The sequence below is a fragment of the Manis pentadactyla genome, chromosome 15 (genome assembly GCF_030020395.1).
Source record: "Manis pentadactyla isolate mManPen7 chromosome 15, mManPen7.hap1, whole genome shotgun sequence".
Classification (NCBI taxonomy): Eukaryota; Metazoa; Chordata; class Mammalia; order Pholidota; family Manidae; genus Manis; species Manis pentadactyla.
Window position 1 is genome coordinate 54,016,537 of NC_080033.1, and position 12,474 is coordinate 54,029,010.

The 12,474-nt window shown below is 45.9% G+C and overlaps 1 long non-coding RNA gene across 2 annotated transcripts in view; it reads right to left on the reverse strand.

Moving 5' to 3' along the window:
* LOC118918772 (uncharacterized) overlaps nucleotides 1–12,474 on the reverse strand; it is a 478,090-nt gene that overhangs the window by 446,074 nt on the left and 19,542 nt on the right. Inside the window, exon 1 of one of the 2 annotated variants that reach the window (XR_008994007.1) lies at nucleotides 3,496–3,706. The exons of the other annotated variant lie outside the window; for it this stretch is intronic. This is a non-coding gene — a long non-coding RNA (uncharacterized LOC118918772). Of the gene's footprint in view, nucleotides 1–3,495; nucleotides 3,707–12,474 lie in introns of those variants that run through there. 2 annotated transcript variants of the gene reach the window in all.

The window sequence follows — 12,474 nt, forward strand, 5'->3', positions numbered from 1 at the left end:
TCTGGGCAGCCCCACATACCCATGGGCAGTGCCCCAGCTGAACAGTCAGGACCTGTGCACAGCACATGAGCACCTGGTGCATTCCACAGGTGTGTACAAAGGGAGTCCCAGCTGGTTACATCCTATCACACAGCCTCTTGAGGAAAGTGAGGAAGAAGCCAGTCAGTGCTCTGCCTGCCTTTGGCATCACCTTCCCTGGCCTCTGCCAACAGTAAGGAGCCCATGCCCACCCCTGAAGTGGCCCTGAGAAAGGCCCCTCTCTTTGGACTTCAGTCACCATGTCTCCAAAACGAGCGTGCTGGACTTGGGCACAGTAACAGCTCATACCGATTGGCACTTGCTGTGTGCTAGAGGCTTTCTGTACCCTACCTCATTAGATCTGACAACAGGCCATCCCACAGATGGGAAGCCCTGGGTGGGTGAGGCTGGGGTTGCACCAGAAGCAGACACTGAGATGAAAAACTGAAGTGCACAAAGTTGCTTTGGAAGGTTATCCTCCCGAAATATCGGTAGGGAAGTGGGGATGTGACACAGGCTATAAAGGGTGGGCTGTTAAGTTGCCTATGTAGTGGTGACTAGATCAATCCAGTGGGGAGACTGGAAAGTGGGCAGACCATTCCCTGCCCAATAATCCCACCTGAGGGACAAGGGAACTCCGGTTCTATTAGATTGAACTTATAAAAGTTGCCACTGTTCAATCATTTTTGACCTGTAGAAACAGCAATTTCATGTGGCTTAACATAATTATTAATTCCAAGAAGTGTTTGTTGAGAGTTTCTGGGCATGGAGAAAGAGGTGTTAATTTCATGGCACTTTCATCCTACCATATATCTGGGGAAAGCAGCTTTCCAAATATCTGGGGGAAATTTTACTGGGCATAGAGAGAAACTGGCAGAGGGGAGGGGACACAATGACCTGGAGAACCAGGATCCAAACAGGACTCAAACCCAGGGTGTCTGTTTTGGTAGCTCATACATTTAATCCTCACACTGCCTCCACTGGATTTCTAAGACTTTATTATTTCCCTGAATTTCACAGTCCTAGGCATCCAAGATTCTAGAAGTCTACAACTTAGAGACAAAAAGCAGGGCACAACAAGCCATTAGCCAAGGCTGGGTATTCATTATCTGTCTCACCCACCTCTGCATGAGAGCGAACAGCCTGAGCTGGAAACAGAGCAAAGCTAGGCTACAGTCTGCATGTCTCCCCCTGCAGAGGCATTCCAAGGAAGGATGCGCTTTGTAGAACAGGTGATTTACAGAGCTGCTCAAGACCTCAATTCTTCAAATGTTGCCCATGAACTTGTGTTTCAAACTTTTGGGAATGAGTTATGATACACCACCCTGAAAATTCAATTACCTCAGCTAGACATTTGACATAAATCAAAAATATATATAGCTTGGAGAGACCTTAGAGATTATCTACAGAGTGGAAGTGACTTGCCCAAGGTCACACTGCAGACGATAGGATTGGCAGAGGGAGATGAGCAATCCATAACTTTTGCCCATACTGGCATGTGTTGGGAAACAGAATACTTCCCTTTTCAGCTGATACCCTCCATCTCTATCATCAAAAGAAAGTAAGGAAAAGCTCCAGGCAGGGAATCAGAGAACTTGACTCTGAGCTCCCCGAGCATGGTCCCCAGTGTCTGATCAGTGACATGGGAATCACTGTGGCTGCCCCTCTGAGAACTCAATGAGGTCATGAAGACATGGCATGCACACATTCCTGCCAATGCAAAGGGTTATTAATAATCTTTACCACTCATTATTGGGGGTTATTATGTTTGTTGTACCTGGAATGATGATAGCTAACTTGTTTCCTGTTTCTAACATATTTTGTTAAACTTAATATAAAGTTGAACGAATTTTTGTTATACATAAGAAAGCATATTTTAAAAATTCAACCACCACAGAGAAGATAAAATAAGTTGTAGTCCCCCCAAAGCAACCTCTGTTGATAAGTTTCTTATAAGTCCTTCCAGAAAATGTTTTCTGCATATAATAGAATGCCATGTGTATGTCTGTTCCATTGTCCCCACCTTGCTTTTTAATTTTTTTCATGTAACAGTATATCTTGAACAGGGTTACACAGCAGTACATTTAGATTCAATTGTTCTTTTTTAAGGAGGAGAGTGTGCCATTGATGGATAAACCAGAAATATTATTTAGCCAGACCCCTGTTGATGGTCATTTGTGGTTTTGTTGGGGATCGTTTCCTATTACAACAGAGCTGCCATGAGCACCTCATATATGAGTTTAAGAGCATGGCCCAGGGAATCGTCCCAGCATGTGCTCTTAGACCTGAAACAGCTGGTTCAGATGCCACGCGCAAATCCTTGAACTTGGTTAAACTGAGGTCATGCCAACATGCCCCAGATATGCCCTTCTGCCATTAACTCTATATGGAAATGTCCCTTTTGACCAAGCTTCACTCAACTCTGGAAAAGAGAACACTTTGTAACATTTGTCAATCTAAACAGTGAAAAATGGAATCTTGTTACTATTTTTATTTGTATCTCTTTTATTATGACTAACCATTGATGTCTTTCAATATGGTGATTGACAATATATTGTGCAGTTGTTTTTTTGGAAGAAGTGTGTGTGTGTGTACATGCGTGTCTGTGTGTACACACGTGCATGCACAAGAGAAAGACAGAAATTAGGAAGAAGTTCCCTTATTAACTGCCTGTTTATAGCCTTGGCTCATTTTTTAAACTTTTTTTCCATATTTCTTTGTATGACCCTCTTATAAATTCATAAAAGCAACATTGGGTGAAATAGCAGAAACTTTTTTCCTGATTTATTGCTAATTTCATTTCTTTATCATGTCTTATGCCATGGATTTTTTTAAATGTATAAAATAACCTTCTAACTGACCCTCCCATTTCTACTCTTACCACAACTGTAATCTTTTAAAAACTGAAGCCAGATTATGTTGCCTCCTTGCTTAAAACCCTCCTGTTTTTTTCCATTATTCTTAGAATAAATTTCAGTTGCCATGACCTAGGAGGCATGGTCTAGAAGCTGCCTGTTTCTCCAGCATCATACTATATCCTTCCCCTCATTCTAAATGTACCTGAGCTCTTTTCGCCTTTTGTCTTGATTTCTCTCCTTCTGGAATGTTCTTTCCTCCTGTCTCCAGCTAGCTAGCAGAGGAAGGCATTCCCATTCTTGAAGGCCATAGTTTAACAGTCACCCCCTCAGAGAAACTTCCCTGACCCTCTGCCTCAGCTCCCTGTCTGTCTCTCTGGTTGTATTTATCACAGCGTGCAGGGATGCATTTGTTTCCATCTGTTCAGCCCAGCCTATAAGCTCCAGGAGGGCAGGACCTTGGCTGTCTTGCTCACCACAGCCTCCCCAGCGCCTCCTTCAGTGCCTGAAACACGTGGGTCCTCACCAGTTACAATAATGCATGAATTAATGTCTATTCAAATTTACCACTCCCTTCTTTTACAGCTTTTCGTTTTTCTGAGCAGTTTGGAAAGGTACTTACCTCTGGTTCCATTTTCAGGTTTAAAGTCACTCACGGAGACTCTTCTTTACTGAGTGCTCTCCCTGTTCCGGGTACTGCTTTATGGGCACAGGGGTTACTGCCGGGCACAAGACAGGCAAGACAGCTGCCCTCCAAGAGCTCGAATCCCCGAGTGGGGCCAATGGGCTCAGCACAAAATTCAAATAGAGGAACACAAGATGTTGGAGGATGGCCAAAGCTATGGAGGAAACAAAGCAGGAGAAAGTTAAAGAGGATGGGAGTGGGGGGGGGCCTGGGTGAAGGTCCGGTGGGGGAGCGGGGCTCATGAGGAGGAGCGGTGGGAGTAGCAGAGAAGAGCATGCAAGCAGGTGTAGTTTCTGCACAAGGGGCTTGCAGAGTCTCGTGAACTAATGGGATGGGCAAGACCTCCTCAGGGGAGGAAGCCTGGCGTGGAAGGTGGGGCAGCACCGAGCAGACGTGGGAGGCGTGCCCTGCAGAGCTCCCACTTACAGCTTGGGGGCGCTCTTCTTGTTGGAATGGGCAGCCCCGCCCAGCTCTAAACTGTGCAGTGGCGCTGGCTGAGGTCAGTGTTTAACAATTTACCCTCTAATCTACCTAGAAGTTATTTTAGTAAAAGACAAAGAAATGGGAACATAGATTTATAAAGAAAAAATTTCACAAAATGATGGGTCAGTTGTCCCATTTACTAAATAAGCCATCCTTCCCTCCCCAAGTGTTTGATTTGAAGTGTATTTTTTTTTGGAAGTGATCCTTTAATATAATTATACTAAAATTTCTTTGGGTACTTAGTATTTAGTATACAGGGGAAGGGGTGCTCCACCTTGTTAATTTGGTTCCTGAAACCAAACATTTTGATTATTGCAGTTTCAAGATACATTTTAAGATCTGCTAGCACCACTCTTCTTCTATTACTGTTTTTTTACAAAATTGTCCTATGTTGCACATTAATTTTTTCCCAAGTGACTTTCAAATTCCTTTGTCAAATTTTGAAATCCTCTTAGTGTTTTAACTGGGATTCACTGTGTTCATCAACTTACTAACAAATAGATTAAAGAGAAGTTGCATTTTACACTATTGTGATTTTCTACCAACAAACACAGCCTCTACTTGTCCCCATAGTGTTTTCAGTTTTTTATACACCAATTTAACAGCCATTGATTTATTAAAATATACAACTTGCTTGCAAAAAGCTCATTATAGAAATTTGGAAAATAGAAACATCAAATATAAAACAAAGTACAGAAGCAAATAAAAATCCCATATAATTGCATCACACATAGAGATCTATTGTTAACAGGTTCTCATATGTGCAAGGCACATGCTGGCACATGTAGGGGGCATTTATCACACAGCATATTTAGTTTTACATTGTTCAAATATGAAACTTCACATTTGATCCCATGATAGATATTTTCTAAAGCACAATTATAATGACTGCCCAACATTATATCACATAATAGACTACAATTTATTTCACCACTCTTCAACTGCTAAACATTTCACAAAAACACAGTAATGTTTTGTTCTTCTAAGTGGTACTACAGCAAACACACTTATTAAATAGGTATTTGTTCTGATTATTTCCTAAAGACAGTTTTTTTATTTGACCTGTAGGTTCACGTTCTTTACTAATTTTTCCCCTGTTCTGTAAGACCTCTTACATGCCCTTATTGTAGTAAAGATTTTGATCCTTTGTCTGGCAAAGATGTGGTAAGTTTACCTAGATTATTGTTGGCCTTTTAGTTGCACAGAGAGTAATGAAGGGGGAGGATTGAATTTTTTAATATTTTGGGAATTCAGTAAAAGATGAGGATCTATCTAACTTCATATTCCTTCCAAATAGCACTTTTCACAATGTAATCTGTAGAACTATATGCCCTTAATGTTTTCATTCTGAAGCCTTTGGGTGTATACCAAGTTCCAGTTTACATAGGACTGTCTATTCTATCCCACTGATCTGTCAGTCGATTCTTATGCCAGGGCAAAACTAATTTAATTATTAGTTTCCTAACACATTTCAATGACCTAAAGGTAAGGATCCCCTGCTGTTCTTCCTTTCTCAAAGTATCGTAATTCTGAACCAGAAAAGAAAGAAGCCTCAATTGAACAGCAAGAAGCCCATACATGTTGGCTGCGGTGTTTGTCTAACAATTAATCCCATGCTAAGTGAAGTACCTATGCTAAGTGGAAGAGCTGGGAAGGAGATCTTGTACCCTAATTCCCTGAAACAAGGAGCTCAATGAAAACTACAGTTCCCAAAATGCACTATTCCAAGGCTCTATGTGGTTCCTCCAGCACCCACTGTACTGTGATCTGGGCTCATGGGTGCCACTTGCTGGGATAGTCCTTCCATTAGGCCCCAGAGAGAGCCCAGGGGAAGTTCTAGGAACACAGCTGATAGAGGAGAGCGAGTAGGGATGTGCCTCAAATACAGAAACACTGTTTAGTGAAATGGACATCCAGTTCTCGGGTTAACTGGGACATGGCCCTCTGCCTCAAGAATCCCCTAAAGAGGGAAAGACCCCCGACCTACCTTCCTTCCTTCCTTCAAGCTGATCAGTTCATTCAGAATAAAATGGTAGAACATATTTGGGCCTCCAACAGCCATCTCACTCTGCCCCTTATGGAAACTACCCCCTGATGCCTTAGACAGTGGGCTGCCCACCTTGGTTTCTGGAGGTAGTGGGCCGGCTTCCCACTCTGTCCCTTCAAATGTATTTCTGAAGAACTTTGGGAAACACTGGGTGAGAACTGCATGCAAAATGCCACTTGGGATCAGAAGCCACCAATTATTGGTTTTAATAAATAAATATAGGAAATATAAAATACTGATGCCTTTCAATATTAAGTTTTATAAGAAGTAGCCACAATTTTCTGTGTGTATACTGTGGAGAGCTCATACTTGGTCTTGGGAAACCATGGCTGAAAGCGGGAATGATGGTGGTAAGGAGCCTGCGAGATTCCTTAGCCTGTGATCTCAAAACGTGCCACCTCGTCGTGTTCCCCAGAGGTCTTCCTGGGGGCTACCACAGAGGCCCTGATGAGAAGCTGGCAGCTTTGTTCCCATTGCCAAGCTTCCCTGGGAGCCTTCCTCCCTCCCTTATAGGATCTTATGGGAACAGGGGTTATTCAAGGTTATCCTGGGCCCTCTGGCCATAACCACATCACAGTCAGAGGCAGAATCTCTCTTTGCCCTCGAGATGCCCATCTCACACTGTGATGGGGAATTTTGTACTGTGGGGGGGAGTTTTGCAGATGTAATTGAAGTCCCATGTCAATTAACCTTAAAAGTAACAGAGATTTCCAGGTGGGCCTGACACAAACAGCTGACTATAAAAACAGAAAGTTTTCTCTGGCTAAAGAGGGAAGAGGAGGTCAGACAGATTCAAGGCACAAGAGGGGTTTGATGTGCCTTTGCTGGTTTGAAGGTGGAGGTGGCCATGTGAGAAGAAATGCCAACAGCCCTAAGTTGCTCAGAGACACCCTCAAGTGATGGCCAGGTAGGGAAGAGGTCCCTAGTCCTCCATCCACAAGGAACTGAATTCTGCCAATACCCTGACTGCCCCTGGAAGCAGACTTCTCCCCCGAGCTCTCAGAACATTACTCAGTCCAGCCATCACCTCGAAATCAGCCTTATGAGACCCTGAGGAGAGAACCAGCTGCACCATGCCAGCCTCCGACCTGCAGAATCATGAGCTGGTACACAGGTGTCATTTTCAGCCCCTACAAAGACATAGAGAATGGATACACCCCCCAGAGGCCACAAAATGCCTCCTGCCCCAGCCTTCACTGTGCTAAGCAGGGCAGCCAGGATTAGAGGTCCTCTCTCTGTCTGCATCTTTGCAGGAAATTCCCTGTCAAAGATCAAAAGTTAGCCCAGTGTGCTTTATGAAAAGAAAACCAATTGCTCCCTGCCTGGCTCTGTGTCCCCTGATCTGAGGGAAAAGGGAAAAGATCTGCCCATATAATAGTGTCCCCGGCAGCAGGGATGGCAGTGCAGCAAGCGTGACCCATTAATACATCAAGAGGATGCCAGGGGACGGCATCACTAAAGCCCCACTTTGATTCTTCCAGGCTACGAGGGAGGAAGAAGCCAACAGAGGCTGTGTTCTGAATCCAAAGCCGTCCATTTCTATGGCTTCAAAAGGGAAAAATCATCTGAGCTCTCACAAGGGAGAGAAAAGAGAAGAAGGGATTGCAAGTCTCTGCAGCCAGACAGCCACGAAGAGGAGGTGAGGGACCAGGGAGCTGAGGCAGGGCCGCTGGGGAGCCACTACGGGAGAAGTTCAAATGCTCCCCCGCAGGCCCAGCAACCACCAGCGCTCCACAGTGACAATTTGAGATTTAGACATATTCAAGTTTTCCAAGCCTCAAATTAGCCCTTCTAAGAGCTTATCTTCTTTCCCCCCAATTGACTTTAATCAAGTGCTTCAGAAGCCGGGAAATATTTTAAGTTAATCAGGCCCTTAATGCAGGCGCCTGGGGAGTGCGCCGAGCTGCTCTTTCCTCCCATTTGCCACACTTTACCATCTCTTTCCCTCCTCTCTTTCCCCCCATGGTGTTTGTGAAATGCTTGGCAGACTTGTCTCACAAACGAAAGGGAGACTGAGGGAGAATGGAACGGCAGACATGACACGCTGCAGCAAAATCACAAAATGGTTTTCCTGACAGTGGCAGACATGGGCTCCATCCAGCCTCTTTACCATTCCCTCCCCCAAATTCTTCAGTAAGAGCTTAGAGTGCTCTGAACACTTGGCTCTGTTCCTGCCCAACCAGGATGCCCAGCACAGCAACCTTGTTCCTGAGCCCCATCTAGGAACCAAAGTTGGACAAGATGACACCTGCTCAAATATCAACAGTAACTCCAGCATTACTGAGCCCTAAGCATGTGCTCGGTGCTAAGGGCTTCGCATATGCAAATTCACTCCTCCCATTAGTATCAACACAATTATTACTCCCATTTCACAGATGGTGAACCTGTGCACTGGAGGGCCTAAGGAATTCTCCCCAAGGAGATCCTTCCGGCTCACACTCTCCATTCTACGGTGAATTAGGGGACCACACAGAAATTTCAGGCTGGACGTGTCCCAGGCTCACAGTCCCATTAGGGAGATGTGCTGAGCATGTGAAACAAAGGACAGACCTGCGGTCAGACACCTGTGTGTGTCTGATGGCCAGCTGCCCAGAAGCAAAAGCAGACCTTGAGATGAGAATTTGTGCACGAGAAATGAATTAAGGAAGAAGGAACAGAAACCGGTGAGCAAGAGGAGGAAGAAAAGAGACATGAAAGGAGCCAAGCAAAGATGTGATTGAAGGTGAGGCCCCAGCTTCTGCCTGATCCCTGGGGGGCTTCTGGAGTGTAACTCTCACTTATGTGTCCTGCGTCCCGGTAGGGAGCTGGCCTTTTGTACTGGTTGTTCAATTGGCTGCAGGCTGCCCAGGAGGCATTGCAGTTTCCAGGCTCGAATAGTGCAAGGAAAAGCCTCCCAGGAAAGTCCCCAGTATAAGAGCTGGAGACACAAGGCACTGGGGAACAGGTGTACAGAATCTGTAAGAGGGGTCAGAGGGGATCTGGACAGGGCCCCAGTGATATGTCCGTACAATCTATATGAGTGCTGATGCTTCTATCTAGCTGGGCTGCCTCAGGCAAATTGCTTAACCACTCTGAGTCTCAGGATCTACATCTGTGAAATAAGAATAAAGATTCCTATTCCTTCTCACAGAGTTATCATGAGGATTCGATTCAATAAAATGAGGGTGTGTGGTCTAAAATCAGCATCAGTCCCCCACGAAGCGGCGTCATGCAAATTGCAATAAAATTACCCATGAAGATACAGGAGAAGACAAAAATGCACTGTAACTCACAAAGACTTGCAATACTCCCCTCAGGACTGGCCTCCATCCACAGCAAGGAGGCTGCTTGGCACCGACCCCTTGAGCTGTGACCACACAAGCAGAATTATGTCTTCCCACAAACCCACCCACTTCTCTAAAAAACAAGCTCTCTCGTGAGAGTGCAGAGCTGCCCATGCAGAGCCTGCTCCCCCACTGTGCATCCAGTGTCTGGGACCCGTGTCTGTATTTTGTCCCCACCCAGAGGACACACACACTGGTAGTTTGCATGAAGGGCCCCCACCTGAAAGGCAGCATACGACAGACGTGTCCCGGGTGGGGTGTACTGGCACCCGCTCATCTGGCTCCATTGTTTTGGCTCTGCGATGAAGTGTCTGTGCTTACCCTTGCAGCTCCCGTCCCTGAGAACCCCAGCTACACTGAACAGATACGTAAAAGCCGGCAATTAAACTGTCTTACCAAATTTTCGAAGCTTAAGTTGTTCAGTTGCATGGGAAATGATTAGTGTCTGTAAATAGAGGAAGACAGTGTCAGGCTCAGAGGCTGCAGAGGAGGTGGGGTGCTGAAGGCAGTCCCCTAGAAGGGGTGGGGTGTGCTGGCCTCAGTGAACTCTGATCAGGGCCTCCTCTGAGAGCTCAAAGGGCCTAAGAGGCTGGTCTTGAGCATCCAGGAAGCAAGGACTCATAGAGATTAACTGGCTTATCAGAGGTCCCCAAGGGAGCCCTGGACCTGGAGGCAGCAGGCACAGTGTCCCAGTGCAAGGCCCCCTGCTGATCAGCTGGGGAAACAGCTTACACAACTAGCTTGCTTATTCCATGTGGTGGGGACTGTGGTGGAGGTCCGATTCCTGGTCACACCCGATGCTCCTCAGTGCTTTACTGAAAGTGGGCTGGTGCTTACGGTCTGCACTGCATCTCTGTCTAAACACAGCTTCTGCTTGGACTGATAAGCCGTCTGCTTTACAGATCAAACCCTGAACAGGACACCTTCCTTCCTGCCTGGGGCAGTAGTCCCTCCCTGTCATGACATGGTTTCTGATTCTAAGCCTCAGAACCAGTGCCTGACCACTGGAGGCTGTAGCCCTGTTGCAATAAAACATTCTTACGGCTGCTAGAGGAATTGTTTGTTCCATTTCAGATATTAAAGAAGAAAGCTTAATGTGTCTAAGTTTCCTGGAATGTCTCATTTCGATCAGCTACTTGTATGTTGATGGTCCAGCCTCTCCCCACCCCAACACATACACAAAAATGCACAGATTACACAGTTATACAGAAACACTCACCCACATTTTGACCCTTGGCATGGAGTTTTACAACCACTACTCCCTTTGTATAAGATTTCTTTCCTCTAGGTATTAAAAAAAAAATCCACTATTTGCTTTAGTGCAGTTCTCTAAAAGGACAGAATAGTGGAGTCAGGGTAGGAAACGGGGAGGAAGACTTTTGGTGGGGGAGTGGGAAGGGTCTGTTCTCTGCATTGGATCAAGATATCCATGCTGGATAAAATCTGAGGAAGCAAAGTTTAGAAGTGGCCAGGCCCAGGCCCAGCCAGGCAAAGGGAGGCAGTGGCCAAAGCCGGGCTACTGGACACAAGATCTGATGGCCAAAAGCAGGAGCAAACAACTCCCAGGACAGCTGTGGCCTGGATGGGGGACTGAGCAAGAGCTGGAGTCGGCATCTGTCCAGCTAGCACCTACCCCCTCGCTCCTCAGCCAGCTGGAGGGGCTGCAGTGTGTCACCCGCAAGAATGACTACAACAAGGACAGTCGTGTGCAGATTGCTATGTGACTTTAGCACACTGTCACATTCACCACCCCTGCTGACCCTCTTAATGCCCCTGAGGGGTAGCAGGCAGCTCCTCACCACTCCTGTTCAGTCTCATAGGAAACATCCAAGTTCAGAAATTTCACCATTGCATAATAATCCATTCTTCACATAGAGAATTCAAGTCTGAATGGGCTCAATTGACTCCTCCAAGGTTATTAAAAACCTCTACATAGTCCAGGAGTAGAAATCAGGGTTTCTACCTCTGAATATACTTTTTGCTCCAGTTCAAAACACTCCAGGGAAAGACCCACGTAAAACTCACAGACCACCAAAAATCCAGTATGCTCAATCTGGAAACTCAGACAGGAACTCTAGGCACATGTGGCCTGGAGAAGAGCAAAGAGTGGGGATGTTTTCCTTTCTTCTCATGTAATTTCTGTGGTCCTTTATTGAGTTCCTCCTGTATGTAAAGATTCTTACATACAAAGTTTTTAATAAAGTGAGGCATTGTTGTTTTTATCTTGATTAAGCTCTAAACGCCCTGCTCACATGTCCCACCCTCCTGTTCCACTCATTCCCCTTTTACGTCCATGCCAACCTCACTCAGGATGATAGGCTCCTGTCGGTGATGGCACTGTTCACAGAAAGGGAAAGAAAATGTCATTTTCTTTTAAACAAACAAAAATTAACAAAGTCAGAATTTTCTACTTTTTGAAGAATGAGTCATATGTATTCCACAAAAACTCAGCTAAGTTTGAAAAATTTAGTGTTTTTGGTTGAATGCACCAACTTTGATGAGTGGTGCCAGGACCACACGCTGGTCACCAAGGAAGCATTACCTTGTGCTCCAAGTGGGACTCAGAGATGAACAAGAGCACGTGAGCAGGACCTTGGGGAGCTTTGCTTGGCTACGGAACAGCTGGGCACAGAGGGAGAAAATCCACCAGACAGAGACAGCACACAAGTCACGCTCAAAGCTCATGGAAACCCTGGCATTTTATCAAGCAGACATCATCCTCCAGCCATGCTGAGGTAACAAGCTGGGAGTCTCCTGAGGGTCATAGGAGAATCAGAAAGAAAACTGAGCAAAGAGAGGATGGAAGCAAGAGGTGGAGAGCTGAGGAGGAGAACTGGCATGGGAGGCAGGACACGGAAGAACCAGAGCAGGGAACATCCCATCCCAAAATCAACGTGGTACAGAGCGCCTTCGTCAGCTAAAGAAAAAGCCACCCCAGGCATAAGGTCAAGTAGGCCACATAAGGCATTGTGTCTCAGGGATGGAGATTTCCCCAGCTTGATCCTAGACACCCATGCCTTGCTGTCCATGGGACCCTGGCTGCCCTCCAGATACTGCACCCAC